Raw genomic sequence first — 18,457 nt, 5'->3', positions numbered from 1 at the left:
ATAAGATATTTTAGTTTTTAACAGGCGAAAAACATCAGATTAAAATGAAGTATAATGTTTGGGTTTTTTGAACCCCAACAGTTTAAAAGTTCTGTTAACGGTGTTGTCTATTAGCCATATACCATGAATGACCTTAAAATACTACGTAAACTATGGCCTGACGTATTTGGGAAAAATACATTGTGGCCACTGTTTTTCAATGTCAAAATTTAGCACTCTTGCTAAATCTGAGCTTCTCTTAAATGATAGAAACAGAATTTGTTATGAGGCTTGGTGCAGGTGTACTGCCCTTGATAACTATACGGAGGCAAAGTTGTAGAAACTGCATTTCTGAGATAGTACTGTTGGTACCGTTAATTCCTAGAGCCTGGTAACCTGTGGACTTGACCATCACCTTTGTCAAACATATTGGCAGTGAGGCTCACACGTGGTGTTCTTTGGATGTAAGGGAAGTGGGGAGGGCACTTCTGGGACTCTCTAGGCTGCCTGACTGTAACATTCTGATGGGTACCTAGCTCTCGTACAGGTAATAGCTTTCCTCTTTATATAAACTTGGTTTTGCACTATACCCAATACAGTGCCGTGCTGGTAAATGTTTAATGATGCTCTCCGAAAAAAAACCCAAATCAAACCAAAACAACCTTGATTTCATTTGTAACATTTGCTGATTTCCATCGTGTAAATACTACAGACATGTTTGATGTCAAATTACCAAATTGACTTAACAGAGTTGGGAAGAGACGTACACACCTCTCATGAGCTAGTACATGCTTATTCTAGAATGCTCTCTTTGTCTTCAGTCAAAGCATCTGCAGCGTTTACCTATGCAAACATATAGTGTAGAGATAATATTTTGAAGCCTGTCAATGATAGGGCCTTCTTCCTACTCATCCTAAGACATAAATGTTCTTAATGTTTGGGAAGGAGATTAGAATTGTTGAAAAATAGGAAGAGAAAGAAAGTTTTGTCATTCAAATTATAATAAAGCAGGAAGCCTAGCAGCTTGAAAGCCATTGTTTGTTGAGAAAGAGAACTATTGTCTGAATTCCTTCTTTTCTGTCTTTATCATCAAGGTCATCAGGCCTGAGTAAACTAGATTATAACGTTTTCTGTGTGTCAGGCAGGGTAGGGCAAAGAAGGACATGACAAAGAAGTCGGAAACTCAACGTTTCCCTTCTAGTCCTGTGGATAAAAGGAGAGGACAGAATTTGAACAGAAATTAGTCATCAGGGTCTTTGCCACACATCCTTAGTGCCACATCTGGGGATGGAGAGGATGTGATTCAGAAATATCTAACTAATTTTAAAGGAATATTAAAGTCAGGTAATTTTAGCCCCATGTTCTTCCCTGAGAATCAGTCGTTCTATCGACTGGCATCGACCTAATCTGGAGGGAGGTTGCTTCGTTTAAAAGTTTGAGATGCAGTATAGTTAGGAATTGCCGTCCTCCTGATGGAGAAGGAGTGCAGAACTCAGTTTCCCTATAGAGTGCCCAAGTGGTAAGTAAGGATGCTTCCTAGAGGGTTTGCAAGGGAAGGCCACAGTGGTGGGGGGAGGTGGCCCAAAAGGTGAGTGCTGAGATCCACTGTGCCAGAGTCAACCCTAACTCAAGGGTCTGAGCCCTCTGTACAGATGGAGATGCAGACGAATTACTTAACTACAAATGGTCACTGAGAACCAAAATGCCAGGCAACAAGGGCACAAGTCACAGATTTTGGAGTTGGAGGAGAGCAAGATGCTCCATGTTAAAGGAAACAAGAACCCTGGTTGAGGGTAAACAGAAGCAACGGGTCAATGTAAGGCTTTGCCCATGACACTGTGAGGCTTATCTCTTTCCAGTCCCCAAGTTATGGAAGATTTCCTTCCCTATACTACTAAGTACATCTCGTAGAGGAGCAGGGGCTGGAGAAATAAACTCTGAATACTAGTCTTAGCAATTCAAGTAGAAATTGTATTACTTAGAGATATTTCCATTCTACTTAGTAGGGAGATGTGTGTGTGTGTGTAGGAGAGGTGCTTCAGAGAAGTTATATATGGAAAACCTACATTTTTTTTTGACTACCTAGGCATGGCAATTTTGTGATTCCCTCTACATATATTCACCTCTTTGGCAAGATAACGGAAAGGGACTTGTTATCCTGAATGTCCGTGGGCCAGAGGAAACACTCAAATATGCTACTTTCTTTAGGAAAGGTGATAAAGCTGGCTTAGGGCCATGGGACCTGGAGTCATGGATGAGGAGCCAAAGGTACAGAACCCAATGCCTTAGGAAATACAGAAAGATTTCCTCTCTCTAAAATCTGCTTTGGAGTTAGGGGAGTGTCATATAAGAGGCCTTGTAATAAATGCCCTAAGGCCGTAATCAAAGCCACCATGCTCATACCACCATGGCATTTGCCATAGGAAGGCAGAGTTTTGGTGTAAAACTCTTCTCCCTGAATCAGCCCGAATCAGCCTATCTGGTCCTCTAGTCTCTGGATTTTTTTCTCTTATCCCTCTCTCCCATTGTTTTATTCTGCCCTCTCCCCCACCCAGTGGGTCAGTTCCCCTGACCCACAGAGCCCAGTGGGTGGGGATACCTGTTTATAAATGTGTACATATCACGTTGAGATCTACTAACATGAAGGCACTGTTGTCACAGCATTAAACAAAGAGAAAAGGCAGTTCTTGCTGAGAGAGAGTAATGCACTGCCTGTAGTCTCCGAGAGCTGCAATCAGAGGGACAGGGTTGGGGGGGGGCAAAGAAAAGAGAAAGATAGCAAGGCAGAAGGAAATTCTAGGTCTACTAAGAGAACAAATGCCCAAGAGCCGACTTAGTAACTAGTACCAAAAGGGGCAAACTTGGCAGTGCTCATCGCCTCCTGTTCTGTGCAAGCCCCTGTGTCACTGTCATGCCAGCTGTTCCTTCTTGGATTTTAAAATTGTCCTTGTCCCTTGCCAAGGCTGCTAAACCAACTCTCCTCACTTAATCCGCTGCCCCCATCCCTTGCTCCAATCCAGAGTGCCCGGCAGCCTCAAGCTTTCTCTTTTGCGTGTCCCCAAACCCCCCACTTCCTGCTTCTGCTCCAAATCTCGACCTCTATCCAAAGGTTACCTTTTTAAATTCTTCATGATTTCAGCTTTGCTGGATATACCCCTGGGAATAAGGTGCTACTTCCAGGCACCTCTGGCCAGGCAAATCATTCATATGGTCATCAGGAACATGATATAATCTAATTTTCCTCAGTACTTCTGAGAGAGTCCAGAGTCAGATAATATACCAACCCCGCATTAGGAAAAGATCGATAAATATTTGCTATGAATGAAGGATAAAACCATGGGCTAGTTCCCAGGCAAAAACAAAGAAAACAAACACAAATCCTTTTGCTTTCCCAGAGCTGTCAGTTTAATTGGACAAACCGATACACTCAGTACAATGTAGTAATTACAATGATGGAGGGAACCACAGAGCGTGGGGGTGGCGAATAAAGCATGTAGATTAGCCTGGTTCAGAAGGTCAGAGAAAACTTCCTGAAGATAGGGATGTTTTGGATGAGTTTTATCTTATTTTTTAAAGGTTTTATTTATTTATTTATTTATTTATTTGAGAGAGAGCTCTCACAAAGCTCATGTGCGATGGGAGGGACAGCGAGGGAGGGAGAGGGGGCAAGCCGACTTCTCTCACTAAGCACAGAGCCTGACATGGGGCTGGACCACAGGACCCTGAGATCATGACCTGAGCAGAGATCAAGAGTCAGAGTCAGAGGCTTAACTTGACTGAGCCACGCAGGCGCCCCTGGATGAGTTTTAAATGAATAGATGTGTTTTTTCTGTAGGGCTTTTGGGCATTCTGTTCTGCTTGGAAATTTTTCCTTCCAGGTCATTGAGTAACTGGTCTCTTCTCAGCCTTCATGTTTTAGTTATATGTTGAATTTCTATAGGGGCCTTCTTTGATTCTATTTCCTAAATTAGGTCCCTGTACTGTACTTTCCTTCATAGCGTTTGCTTGCTTTTGTGTTTGGTACTATCTCCCCAACTCCGTATAGGCTCCGTGAGGACACAGATCTTATTTCTTCTCTTCACTGTTGTGAAACCTGTGTTCGTGGCATACTGGAAGCACTCAGTAAGTGCTTACTGTGTAAATGCATACAGCATGACAGAGACAGGGCATGCAAGGCAGGAGATGGTCGTGGATTTGGCATCTGGGACAGGCAGAGGGCAGGAGATAGGGGGTGTCCCTGTCAGACAAAATGATTTCTCCTGTAGATTACAAAAAATCACGGAGGGCTCTTAATGCTGGTGAGTGCCGCAGTGAGAGTCACACTTAAGAAAGGGCAGGGGGAAGGCGCATATGATAAAGGCTGGGGCTGGAGCGAGCACATGGGGTTTGTTGATGTTCTCAGCAAGGTCTTGAATCTCCCTTTGGAAGCTGCTCCAGGGAAGTTGGGCCATCCCACGTTCCAGTGTTTGTGGCTTCTTCAGCACACACTGACTTTGTAGTTGACTATATGTATTTCAATTATGGCCAAAGAATTATTACAAGAGGTTATGAATTTCTTGTTATTTCTCCTAGTTATACATTCGGAAATGAATACACACATACACATACATAATAAAATACGATCTTCATACATTTAAACTCCTTCCTTTCTCCCTCTCCCTCCTCTTTCTTTTGCTATATACAACCATGAAACTGAAAATAGCATTGGAGATCATCTAGTGAGTTGCTCGCCAATAGAAATTTACTATAATCCACATATCTAATTTAAAATTTTAGTAGCTACATTAGAAGGTAAAAATAAACAGATACAATTAGTTTTAATAATACCACTGAAGATATTGCCATTTCAACTTGTCATCAATATAAAGATGCAGTGAGATAGTTTATATTCTTGTGTGTGTGTCTTCAAAACCTGGTGTACCAGTTTGGACCAGCCCATTTCAAGGGCTCAATAGCCACATGTGGCTTGGGGTGGCCACAGTGGGCAGCAGAGACAATGCCAAGCCCTCATTGTATAGATGGGGAGGTAAAGGACTCAAGTAGTGAAAGCCCAAAGACACGCAGCTGTTTTTCTCTGCTAACCCAAGCAGCCGAAAGCATGAGCACCAAGAACTCACACTGAACAGTATGTTTCATACTCATAGGGCCATTTTGCCTGGCCTTTGGCTTTGGCCTGTTGCGAAATGCCCCTGCAGCTTCCTGGCTGACTTCCTTTGAGGCACAATTTCCAATGTGACTCCTGGCCTCGGATACCAGCTCTCCATCCTGGTCGTCTTGCGTGTTTACTTCTTTGGGTGGCTGCATATCAGTAAGGAAAAGGCAATTGCTTTGGCACTAACTGTCACTCAGGATTTGTAGAAACAATGATTTGCTGAAAAGAATATGCTCTGGGGGACTGACAGGGCTTTCCAGCTTAGGCTTTGGTTTCACAAACAGGAAGTGTCAATTGCAGACATTTGGGCTACCCACTTCAAAATCTCTAATCATTCCACAGCTTTTAGGCAGAGATGTTTTTGAACACCAGCTCACTGAGTGCACATACACAGCCCCCCCCCTCACCCCACACACCCACGCATACTTTCTTCTCTTTACAGGCATAGAGCATTTGTCGCAGTGAAGTTAATTCTTGCCTTGAAATGACTGTTTAGACTCCTTTCCTGCAGTCACTACTAGCCTCTCTCTCTCCATAGTTTCTACCTGGGTGGGTGAAGGCATTTATTCTTTAACGCAAAATAAATAAATAAATAAATAAGAGAATATATTTCTATCTCGTTTCCCAAACTTTAACATCATGGTGTGCATAGATACTGTTTGTACAGTTTACTAGGAAAGCAGATGAGGCTGGCCTCTAGGATGGGGAGGGGTATCGCTGAGAGAATCGATAGATCAGATACACCTGTAACTGGTATTCTGTGTCACTCTGGTTAGAAAGCTCTGCTTCAAATATATATGAATACGATGATCGATCGATTGATTCATTGATTCCCTTATCCATTCATTCACTTAACAAATATTTAGTGAACGCCTGCTGTGGGTCAGACACTGTTGTAAACATGAGGGACACAACATTGAGCAAGTTAGAGGTCTCAGCTCTCGTTGATCTAAGATTCTAGCAATGAGTATAGAAAGGTGACGGAAGAAATTAAACACAGTAATTTCAAATATTAATAAATACTGTGATGCTTAGAAAAGATGGTGGAAGAGACAATGAGTGGAGTTGGGATAGGGATAGGAAACTCTTAGAAATGGGGGAGTTCTGAGGAAGAAAATTTGAGCTAATACTTGAAAGGTATGAAGGAGAAATGTTGCCTGAGAAGGAACAGCAGACAGTAAGGCTCTGGGCCCACCTGAAATTAAGGGCAAGACAAGAAAATATGTTCTTAAAACTTCGATTCAACCTTGTACCGGTAGTACTGGTTAAGGCATTCAGGCAAGAAAATGTAATAAAAGGCATCCAGATTGGAAAGTCTGAGCTGTTTTAACCCACAACACTTCTGACTCCAAATATGTGGTGTCCCCCCTCACCCCCATACCTTCCCTCCTCCCCCCAGCAATTTTCCATGTCTCGAGATTCCAACTGGAATGTCCTACAACTCAATTCAATTCTGACATTATCTCTCCAGAGCTAGCGCAGATCCCACAGGTTAAGGGCTCAGTACCACAAGACTACCCCCACTTTAGACTCCGATCTCACATCCGCAGTTACTATGTGTACTTCTGATCGACCAAATAAGGGGTTCCCATGACTCCTCCTTGGATTTTGTGATTCACTAGAGCAATTCACAGAACTCAGTAAAGTGCTTTCCTTGCTATTACTGGTTTATTATGAAATATACAACACAGAAGCAGCTGAGTGGAAAAGATGCGTGGGGCAAGTTATGGGGAAAGGGGTACAGAACTTCCAGGCCCTTTCTGAGTGTGTCGCCCCTCCAGCATCTTGATGTGCTCACCAGCTCAGAAGCCCCTAAACTCCATCATTTAGGGGTTGAGGTTTTCATTACAGAGATAGAATTAAGTCATTGGCCATTGGTGATTAACTCAATTTCTAATCCTTCTCCCCTCCTTGGAGATTAGGGTAGGGCTGAAATTGCCAACTCTCTAATCATGCCTTGATCTTTCTGGCAACCAGTCCCAATCCTGAACCTGTCTAGGGGCCCCTGGCCACCAGTCATATAAGAAACATTCTTTTCATTCCAGAGATTCCAAAGGTTTTAGGAGCTCTGTGTCAGGAACTGGTACAAAGGCCAAATATTTCTTTCTTTTTTTTTTTTTTTAAGATTTTATTTATTTATTCGACAGAGAGAGAGAGATAGCCAGCGAGAGAGGGAACACAAGCAGGGGGAGTGGGAGAAGAAGAAGCAGGCTCACAGCGGAAGAGCCCGATGTGGGGCTCGATCCCACAACGCCGGGATCACGCCCTGAGCCGAAGGCAGATGCTTAACCGCTGTGCCACCCAGGCGCCCCCAAATGTTTATTTCTATTACATCACAGAAAGGGTGAAGTAAAACTGTCTATTTCAGTGTGACATGATTTTGCATGTAGAAAATACTTGGAATCCACAAAAAGCTGTTAGAAGTAGTAAGTTCAGCGAGGTTATAGGATACACACACGTCAGTATACAGAGAGCCATGGTATTTCTATACACTAGCAGTGAACAATCAAAAATAAAATTAATGAATTAGTTCAATTTACAAAAGTATGAAAAGGAATAAAATGCTTAGGAATAAATGAAAAAAAGTCCAAAACTTCACAGAATATTGTTGAAGAAATTAAATAATATCCTAAATAAAAGTGACCCTATGTTTATGGATCGGAATACACCCCAAGTTGACCTCCAGATTCATTGCAACCCAGTTAGCTCAGCTGCCTTGTTTTGCAGATATGGACAAGCTTATCTTAAAATCCCTGTGGGAATTCATTGGACCTAGAATAGCCAGAACGGTCCTGAAAAGAACAAAGTGAGATTACTCACACTTTCCTTTTCCAAAACTTACTACAAATCTGTACTTTTCAAGACAGTATGGTACGGGCATAAGAGTTAACATATTGATTAATGGAATTAAATTTAGAGTCCAGAAATAAACTGATACATCTGTGATCAATTGAATTTAGACAATGATGTCAAGGCCATTCAGTGGGGGGGGGGGAAAGAATCATCTTTTCAACAAATGGTCGAAATGATGAGATAATTGTAGAGCTGGATATCCCAGGGCAAGTGAGTGAAGTTAGAGTATATTTGGGTGCTTTCTGTGTAGCCAGTGTTAGTCTTACTTAGAACAGAGTAATCTTGGCCAAATACACATCTCCTCACAAATCCAGTCCTGTATCTTATGTTGAAACTAGAAAAGAAAATTCCAACAAACCCAGTGCAATCGAGATTAAATAAATGTATACAAGCTCTTCAATAAACTGCTTTTAAAAATAATGAATTTCCCATTACTGATGTTCAGGAAGTTGCGGAATGGCTTTTGGTGAAGATTGTAGTCAAGGTGATTCCTAAACTGGATTATAGAAAGAGAAAAGTCAGGAAAGTGCAGTACAAAGTAAGTTCCAAAGCGCAAAATGTGTCTTTTGATCCAAGGATAAATAATGTTAAAATATTTTTGATTTTTTTTTTGTTCTTACTTTTTTCAGTTTATGTACCATCTCTTATGATCACCTTATGCTTGTTTAACATGCTGATTCCAGGGATTCATCCTATATTTACTATGACAGAATTTCTGGGAGGAAGGCCAGCAATTCTGAGTTTTTGTTATGTGTCCCTCAGGTGATGGTTATGAGGACTAAAATTTGAAAAACACTCCTCTGTAAGAAAGTAACAGGGTTTTTCGGTCTCAGAAGTCAATTTTTGCGAGTGTCAAGTCTATTGTAAAGTGCAATTGTGAGAACCACAGGGGTTTTGTGATTAAGGTGTTAAAGCAATGCCTTTTTCCAGAACCTTCAGTAAATCATCTCTTGTAGTTCTTGATCTGCACTAAACTTGTCCTTGACCATGCATTTCAGTTATGTATGCCCTTGAATCCTCCCACATCAAGTAGCATTACATATTAGTTGTCATCTCTTCAGATTTCTGTTTAGAATTTTTATTGTTCTTGGACTTTTCTGAAATTCATTGCTAAGATTCTGTGTTCATACTATTCAAGATATAATAGCTATGGTTTTGTCTCATAAACAGGTTTTAACATCATTCTACATCTGGTTCCTTTGGGAACCTGCTGTCTGACTGAATCCATGTGGATCTTATAGGGCTTTCAATCATAGGAATCCTCAACTCCAGCCACAGAGAAGGCCATCACACAGGTTAGACCAATCATAGTACTGCCGTCCCTGGTTAATGTTCAGTAATGAGCATGCATCTCAAATTGGGACAATTAGAGCCCATGCCAGCATTTTTCTTCCCGAGAAAACAAAATTAACGGTCTCTTTCATCTGAGGACACCAAGCTATGAAACTATGAGCCCGAGGATATCTATGGCCTTCTTGACACCCAAGCAATTTTAGAGGTGAGCAGTACTTGCCCCTTACCTGAAGTCTATGGAAAGGAGGTTTAAGAGGACCACATGGGTGTCTTCTTTTGTGTCCCTTACAGTCTGGTCTAATTCTAATTAACACCAGAGAAACCTAAAAGGCATGAGACAAGTTTGTTCTCCATTGGTGAGTCACAATAAAGGCATTTTTATAGGGCTGTTTGTATTTCCCGAGCTTGTTGTGAGGATCCATTAACAGTTCATTGTACACTTGAAGGATCCCATCTATGTCATCTTTGGTTCTAACCTATAGTAGTAGCAGAGTTTAGCAGAGAGAAATTAATAGATATTAGAAGATGCCTAGGGGCTAACGACAGCGTTAGAAACGATCCAGACTAATCTGCCTTTGTTCTGGCTACTATCCACCTGCTTTTCAACATTCTCTCTCTACCTTTCTGCATCTACACTTTGCCTTGGAAGGCAGACCTTGATGCACTGCATCAAGGGCTCCCTTTCGTCCTTGGCTTCCAGTTGGGTGTCCCAACGGGGATCCACAGCAGGAGATCTGCGGTAGGGAGACTAGATAGTGTGTTTCCTGTTCTTTTCCTGTGAGGCCCCTCAACCTGTCTCATCCCTTTACCTAAGGTCTCTGTTCCTATTATATTGACCTTTTCTGCATGTTCTCTCCTTCGGAGTACTGGCGATCACTCCCATCCTCCCCACCCCCCTAGTCTGTTGAGGCCTAGAGATCACTCCCACTGTCACTAACCCCAGGTTACTTCACTTTATGGTCTGCCTCTGTTCCATCTACAGTTTCGTAAACACTCCTTTTTAGAGTAAACCTTCAAATTATCTGGATTTGAGTGTGCCATCTGTATTCTATGGTACTCTGATGGACACAGTCCCCATAAAGAAAGGTGCAGAGAAGGCTCCTCAAAAATGCCGCATGCCTGAGGAACTCCTGAACTCACGCTGCCTGAAAGGCAGCCTCCAGTACAGGGGCTGGGAGGCTAAGATCCCCGGCTTCGTATTAGTCACGCAGAGAGTTTCCTACTCCATGACCTCTCCTCCCTCACCCTGCTCCAATCCCAGTTGGAATATAAACCTTAATTAACAAGCTAGGGAAGAGGTATAGAAAGACAAGGTGGGGAAGGAATGTACCCCTTTCATTGATTTGTGGGTGAGGACAGCAGCTGTAACGTTATAGCAAATTTGGAGTTTTAATTATTACACAGAGATGAATATTTTCATTTGTTCTCACGGGACCTGTACTACATAAGAATAATTAAGAAAAAAAAAAAATCCATGAGGCCTTCACTGTTTTGTTGTTTCTTGTTTTTCTCAGAGCTTGAGGAAGAAATAGCCAAGCTAAATAAATGCTAAGGGTTCAATGAAAATAAAAATAATAACAAATGTGCTTTATGATTACTTTGTGCTTATTCAAGGTGATGGTTACATAAGATACATAAAGCTGTATCTACTTCTCAAAAGAAAGAAGAGTTTCATCTCCTCTTTGGTCAGTAATACCACGCTTTTCTTTCACCAAGCGTTAATACTGCTGAACCACCTCATTGCTTACTAGATGAAGACAGTTCTGAGTTTGCCAGGCGGTTGCTACTTCTAAGCCTGGGCTCGTACATTATGAGGAGCTTAAACAGCGTTTTCTTACCTTGATAATTCAATGCTACTGTTGGAACTGAGTGAGTTACAAAGAGCCCATGATAACTGCCCTAATTCTGTTCCTTGGCCATAAATAGTTAGGTTGGGTATAACCCAACCTGTGGCTCCCCAAGGTTGCAGTACTGGGGTTTGGGATATGGAACATAGTAGAGAAGAGCCAAAGTCAAGATGGAGTACATCATCCCTCATCCTGCATTGCAGGGGCAGGGGCAGGGTAAGGATTATATAAGAGAAAGAATTGTGAAATTGGTGTCTTGGACGGTTCAGTTTAGGAAAGTGTAAAGTGTGAGTCTGATTAGATGGTCTAGGAAGTTGTTTCGTGAATAGGCAGAGGCACTGCCTTTTACGTGACACGCTTACCTAGAGTGGCAAAAAGGAATACAACTGCCCAGAGGAGCTATTGGTAGATGGATAGCAAGAGATTGCTGGTTAACCTATCAATGACATCTCTTCATCCACAATATGTGACTTGATGAATTTTGTCTCATTTTATACAATTACAATTCTATACAATTTCGGATAACCATTGATTTGTTGTTTTATATCTTCTAGCCTGACATATTCCACAGAGTACTTAAGGCAGCTGGCTTCACAGTTTTCCATCGGGCAGAGTCTTGGTGAGCTACAGATCTCTTTGGGGACTACAAATAAGCAGACATTTCATTATACAACAGGTATGCACTGCTGAGATCCTTGCTTAGTGATGATAATAGAATTGGTTAGTCAGAGGTATTTGAAATGAAGTAAAATGATGCCATGCACATGTGGGCTGCTTCTTTCAAGTCTTTTAACCTGCTTTTTCCTCTTTGACACTTGAACGTATTTTCTGCGTGGGTCTTCTGTGGTTTTGAATTCTTTTATTCGCTCTGTGTCCCAAGTTCTGGCAACTGTCGATTGGTTCCGTTGCTGCCGCTCATCCCTAGTTGATTTCACATAGAATATGAATTTGAGTTAATTGATATTTTACTTGTCCAGTTTGCAAGCATGGAACACCTGCCTGTATACGGCATGACCTTCAGACAACTAGAGCAGTTCTCGAGGTAATCACTCAGGCACACTGGTAATCTGCCAGTCAGTCAGCAAACACGCTCATGCAAACTACTGCATTATTTTGCAAATATTTGCTTCTAATTTTAAAAGTTGGCGTTATAATTAGTAGCACTGATTTACTCATTCCAATCGTATTTATTGTGTTAGTTAATTATTAGCAGCTGTTATACCCAGTGATACATAGGAAAGGGGCACAGCTGACATTTATCTTTATTAGGTATCAACTATACATACACATCAAAGTAATACAGATGTATGTTAAGTATATATGTTAGTACACATATATATCTTCTTCATCAAGTATATTTTGATCAGTTTCCTTGAGATATAAGTTTCCATAATATGAACCCACCAATTTTAACTGTACCATTTGATGACTTTGATGATTGTATACAGTCCATTTGACCATCACCTTAATAAAGATGTATTTCCATTATCTCCCAAAGTTCCCTCCTCACTTCCTGGAGTCATTCACCTCTTTCCAATTCCATGCTCTGATAATCCTAGATATGCCATTGGCAACCATAGTTTTTGCCTTTTCTTCTGTTTCATGTAAATGAAATCATACAGTGGTTAGAGTTTCATATTTGGCTTCTTTCACTTATACTGCTTTTGAGATTCAACCATATGGCTACATATATCAGTAGTTCCTTCCTTTTCATTTCTGAATTGTATTCCATAAGTAGATAACACAACTGGTTTACATAGTCATTAGTTGGTGAACATTTGCGTTGTCCCCTGTCAGTGGCTTACCTGTTCATTTTTTAAGTTTCTTTCGAAAAAGAAGTTTTTAATTTGGATGAAATCCAATATATCATTTTAAAATGTTTCTTACTTTGTATATCCTTTCTAAGGAATGTTTTTCCTTACAAAGTCAGAGATTTTTATCCAATATTTTCCCTAGAAGTTTTGTAGTTCTAATTCTTACATTTAGGTCAATGATACAATTCAGTTTCATTTTTATATATGGCTTGGGGTACATTAATATTATATATGCATATTATATATGCATATATATGTATCTATACATATCTGTGTTCTGTTTATCTGTACGCATATATAAATATTGGCATATAGATATCCAATTTTCCAGCTACTTTTTTTTACAGCTACTTTTTTGGAAAAAAAAAATCCTTTCCCTGTTTAATTGTTTTAGAAACTTTATCAAAAATAAACTGACCGTATATGTGTAGTTCTTTATCTAAAGCCTGTCTTCTGTTCCATTGATCTGTACATATATCTTTATGCCAACACTATATTATTTGGATTACTGTGTTTTGTTTTTTTGGGGTTTTGGGTTGTTTTTGTTTTGTTTTGGTTTGGTTTGGTTTTTTGGTTTTTGGTTTTTTTTGGATTAAGAGAGGGAGCCAGGGAGGGCAGAGGGAGAGGGAGAGAATCTTACGCAGACTCCATGCCCAGTGCAGCACCTGACATGGGGCTCAATCTCATGACCCTGAGATCATGACCTGAGCCAAAATCAAAAGTCAGATGTGTGACTGACTGGGCCACCCAGGCGCCCCTGGATTACTGTGGTTTTTAAAGTAGGTATTGAAGCTGTATAATATGAGTTATTCTGTTTTTTTCTTTATTTTCCACATCATTTTGGTTATTCTAGAGATCTCTTGCATTTCGACAATCATTTTATAATTACGTTGTCAAATTCTACCAAAAGAACTACCTGGCATTCTGTTTGGTTGTTTGAATTTATTGGTCAATTTGGGGACAAGCTGACATTGGACACTAAATCTGAATGATGCAATGGAAACAGCGACTTCCTGGTAGTTACAAAAGAATATGAGAATAAGGGAGATTTGGTGATATACAGAGTTGTGTGTGGATGATAAGGGATACCCTGGGACGGATAGACTCTAAAAAACCTGAATGTTGATGTAGGCTAGTTTACTTCTGACAGCCTTTTATTCTGAGGTGACTATTCAGTGCTAATAGTAGTTTCCTTCTCTTAGGCAATTGGGAATGGTAAGGCAAGCGGATCCATTTCATGGTGATGGTACAAATGTGGGTTAGAGTATAAGCCATATTGACAGCCATGTCTACAGGCTCACAGTTCTATGGCCTCACTTCAATTCTGCTTGTCTTCAAAGGTAAGAAGCCTAATACTATGGTAAGAGCTAAGGGGAGGACATCCCAAACCTTGGTTCACAATCACTGCGGAATAGATAGTGGCTGAAGGAAAGCATTGAATCTCTTAGTCTGGTGCATTGGCATGGATCATATGTATATCATACTGTATATTTCGTAGGGTCTGCAGCTATCAGAAGTCAGAGTTTTAGTCTGCACTTTCTTAAACAGATGTGCACAAAGGGGAAGGGAATCATGCCATCACCGTAGCTCTGTCCAACTGGGGTATAGAAATGGAAGTGAAGGGATAATATATTTCTATTACACACATTCTTCTCAAGTAAAAGAAGGATGACGCAGATGACCAAGTTCTTGTTGTTGTGTCCTGATGAGCCATACTTGAACCAGTCAAGAATGAGCCTCAAATAAGATTTTTCTCAGGCTGCGTTGGGCTAGATATTAGTTTTCCTAAAACAACTTTGGTTTTATGAAGGACATAGGTTATGGAATATACTATAAACTTAAAACAAATGAGTTTCCACCAATAGATTTGGTATTTCCTAAACTTTGAGCCCTGTAGACATGTTTCAGAGTGAAGGGGTTTGAGTATACCTCAACAGGCAAAATTAAGTCCCTCCCGGTAGAGCCTCCAGGTTTTGAACTTGCCCTTGGAGATTCGGAGCACTGATTCCCAAAGAATATAGCCCCAATCAGCACGTATAAGCTTGTAAGAAGGGTCCCTGTAGGGAAGGACTAGGTTGATTCTGTGATGGATTGAATCATACCAGCTTATGCCACAGAAATTTGGCCAATTAGATGATGGGAAGGTTGAGATACATTGTTGCTTTTGACTCTCAAAGACATAGTAGGTCATAGATTCTCACTGAACAGGCATAACTTACCCAAATACAGGCAGTCAAAAGCTGCAAATGAAGACCATGCTAAGAACAAAACTTAAAACATGACTATGATTCATAGCCAACAGAATATATGGAATTCATTGGCATAATCACATTCGAATTGGAGTCTGATTTCAATCAATCACACTGGACTCTAAGGAAAAATTGCTCCTTGATAGAAGCTGATCCTCATTAGGGATAGATAAATGATCAGAGTGCCACATGCTGTGCTTCCAGTATGTCATTTGTGCCTACCTGGTGGTCTCTGCAGGGCAGCCTGGCACTGAACAGTCTTTGAACCTGAACTCTCCTTTTATCAGTAGAATTTGGAAGAGACTTTTGGAGATATTCTGCAAGGTGATGTGCCCATTCCAGGCTGTTGCTGGCATTGGCATTCCAAACGGATACAAGTGGTGCCCTGTTGTGCAATGAATCCATCTTGTTCAAAACTCCAAAGTGCAAAAGTGCAAAATTAATATTGTTGGGTTGAGGCCGTTTTTAAAATAATGTTTTCTAAGCCTCATTTCTTAGTCCACTCTGGCTACTTGAACAAAATACCACAGTTTATAAACACCAGAAGTTTATTTTCCACAGCTCTGTAGGCTGGGAAGTCCAAGATCAAGGCACCAGCATGGATGCAATCCGGTGAGGGCTCTCTAGTGCATAGCTGGTGCCTTCTTGCTGGGTCCTTATGTGGAGAAGGGGGCTGGGGAGCTCTCTGGGAGTCTTTTATAAGAGCACTAATTCCACTCTTGAAAGTGCCGCACCTCCTAAAACTATCCCATTGGGCAGTAGCATTTCAACAGATAAATTCGGGACGGACACATTCAGACAGTAGCACCTCAATAATTTGTGAAACTTTCCAGATATTTGCCTGTGAACTTCAGTCCTCTCAAAATATCATAGGTTATGAACAGGTTAGCCTTATTAAAGCACAAGTCCATGTTTTAATGATTAAAAATGATTTATCTCTAAAAGCTCCTTTAGGCCAAGCACTACTATTTGGAAAATAATTTTTGAAAATCCTGGTAAGAAGACCTTAAAGGAAGATAATTTTCCCTTCCTTCCTTTCCTTTCCTTCCTTCCTTCCTTTTTTCTTTTCTTTTTCTTTTTTCCTCCCCTTTCTCTTTTCCTTTCTCTTTTCCTTTTCCTTTCTCCTTTTCCTTTCCCTTCCTTCCCTTCCTTCCCTTCCTTCCCTTCCCTTCCCTTCCTTCCCTTCCCTTCCCTTCCCTTCCCTTCCCTTCCCTTTCCCTTTCCTTCCCTTTCTTTCATAATAAAAGTAGTAATTACAGGGGCACCTGGGTGGCACAGCGGTTGAGCGTCTGCCTTCAGCTCAGGGCGTGATCCCGGCATTGTGGGATCGAGCCCCACATCAGGCTCCTCCGCTATGAGCCTGCTTCTTCCTCTCCCACTCCCCCTGCTTGTGTTCCCTCTCTCGCTGGCTGTCTCTCTCTCTCTGTCGAATAAATAAATAAAATCTTTAAAATAAAATAAAATAAAATAAAAGTAGTAATTACAAACTCTTAAGCATTTACATACTCTAAGATTTATAATAATACATTTTTTAATGATTTTTTTATTATATTATGTTAGTCACCATACAGTACATCCCTGGTTTCCGATGTAAATAATAATACATTTTTATCTTTAATGATGACTTTATAAGAAAGATACTATTGTTATTATTTCTATTTTTATGTATGAGGAAATGTAGGTTCAAAGAGGCTAAGAAACTTGCCCCAGGTCACAGAGCTAACACAGAAGCATTTAAACATTGTGCTGTACAATGTAACTATTACCGTTTTGGCACCTGACTACTTGGCTCTTGGTGTTGAAGATCTGTGGCATTGCATTGCATACTTACTACCCGTGAGGTCTTAAGCTGAGCAATAGAGGACACATAGAGACTTACCAAATGTAGACTCTGTCCTCCAGAGGCTCAGAGTCTGGTGAGTGAGACCAGATGTGGTCAAAAATAACAACAAAAGGAATTAAGTTAGAAGAGTCAAATGAGCTATAAGAAGGACATAACACCATGGGAAGCTAGATGTTTATCGTGAAAGGCTTTGTGGGATATGGGGATTTGAACTTAATCTTGGATGAAGATAAGGACTTAGATATGCAGTGGTAGGGGTATGTGGAAGGCATTCAAAAAAGGAGATAACTAATAGGATTTAATACCCTTTCACTCCAGTGTATAGGAATCCTTGGTTTCTGGTTTAGGTGTTCTTCTTTTGCTTCCCCACATCCAGTCATCACCCGTCTCTAGTGGTCTGTGCCTCAGAAGTCTGGTCTGTACTGACAGCATCAGTGGAGTCTCATATCTTGTGGGTTCTTGCTGGATTGGGCCACTGGACAGCTCTGACAGCAGATCTGAGGAAAAGGGGAGAGTTAACTTATTAATTCCCCTAGGTATCCCCCTCCAAAAGGAGTCACCTTGAGTTAGTATATCCAAAAGCAAAGGTCGCTGTGCCTCTCAAGGCAATTATACAAGACTTCATGTTTCCCTATACCCACAAATTTGTAAAGTATCCCTTTGAAGTGATTTTAATTATCCCATTTTGAGTATATCCTCTTTTCTCTGTTAGGACCCTATCTACAAAAGCTTTCTGCTACTCTTTACCTTTTTTTCCTGTGACATAGGTTGCATCCTTGTGATTAAGGAAACTGTAGTATTCTACTTCTTTTATTTATTTCTGAGCTATTGTTGATGTTTTTTTTCCAATCTGGATGCCAGAGGAATGCAGCTAATGCATTGCTATGATTTTATGGACCATAGGGATACCATGAGCAATGTCTAGCAGCAGAAAGTACTTCCAAAAACTAGTTTCTTCAACATAAGCTTGTTGCCATTTCTTAACAACACTGACGATTTCATGTGTGTCTATCGCCAGACTGGGGATTCTGCCTCCCTCTCTATAGATAGGATATACAGAGGAAGGCTGATTGTATATTCTTCTTTTCTCTTGCATTAACCTTGATCCAGAAGATGAGTTTATGGAAATCCATCAGCAGCATAGGCTTATTTGGTCCTGAATCTGGGGCAAACAGGAGATTGGCAGTACCTCCCAGTCCCCTGTGAGTAGCTAAAGTCTGTCCCCTGGGATGGTCTCTATGGTGGTTTCTCCTCTCCATGCCACCATATGAAGGCATAGTACGGAAGGAGGTAGGATATAAAAACAGAGAGGCTCTGCCCCTGCTTCTTGACCCTTCACCATTTCCCACAGTAGGGTCACTAAGCAGGCTAGCAGATGTGGCAGAAACTCAATTCCTCAGCTCCTTTCGATGTCTGTGGAGGCTATA

The 18,457-nt window shown here is 41.0% G+C and overlaps 1 long non-coding RNA gene across 1 annotated transcript; it reads left to right on the top strand.

Moving 5' to 3' along the window:
• Positions 1–8,422: 8,422 nt before the first annotated feature.
• On the top strand, positions 8,423–14,269 carry LOC117797400. The gene is made up of 4 exons (XR_004622336.1): positions 8,423–8,522; positions 9,155–9,482; positions 11,679–11,800; positions 14,141–14,269. It is a non-coding gene; the product is annotated as an uncharacterized LOC117797400 (long non-coding RNA).
• The last annotated feature ends 4,188 nt before the right edge of the window (positions 14,270–18,457 follow it).

Source organism: Ailuropoda melanoleuca, chromosome X, assembly GCF_002007445.2.
Source record: "Ailuropoda melanoleuca isolate Jingjing chromosome X, ASM200744v2, whole genome shotgun sequence".
NCBI lineage: Eukaryota > Metazoa > Chordata > Mammalia > Carnivora > Ursidae > Ailuropoda > Ailuropoda melanoleuca.
Note: the sequence above shows the minus strand (reverse complement) of the source record. Positions and strands in the feature narration are given on the sequence as shown.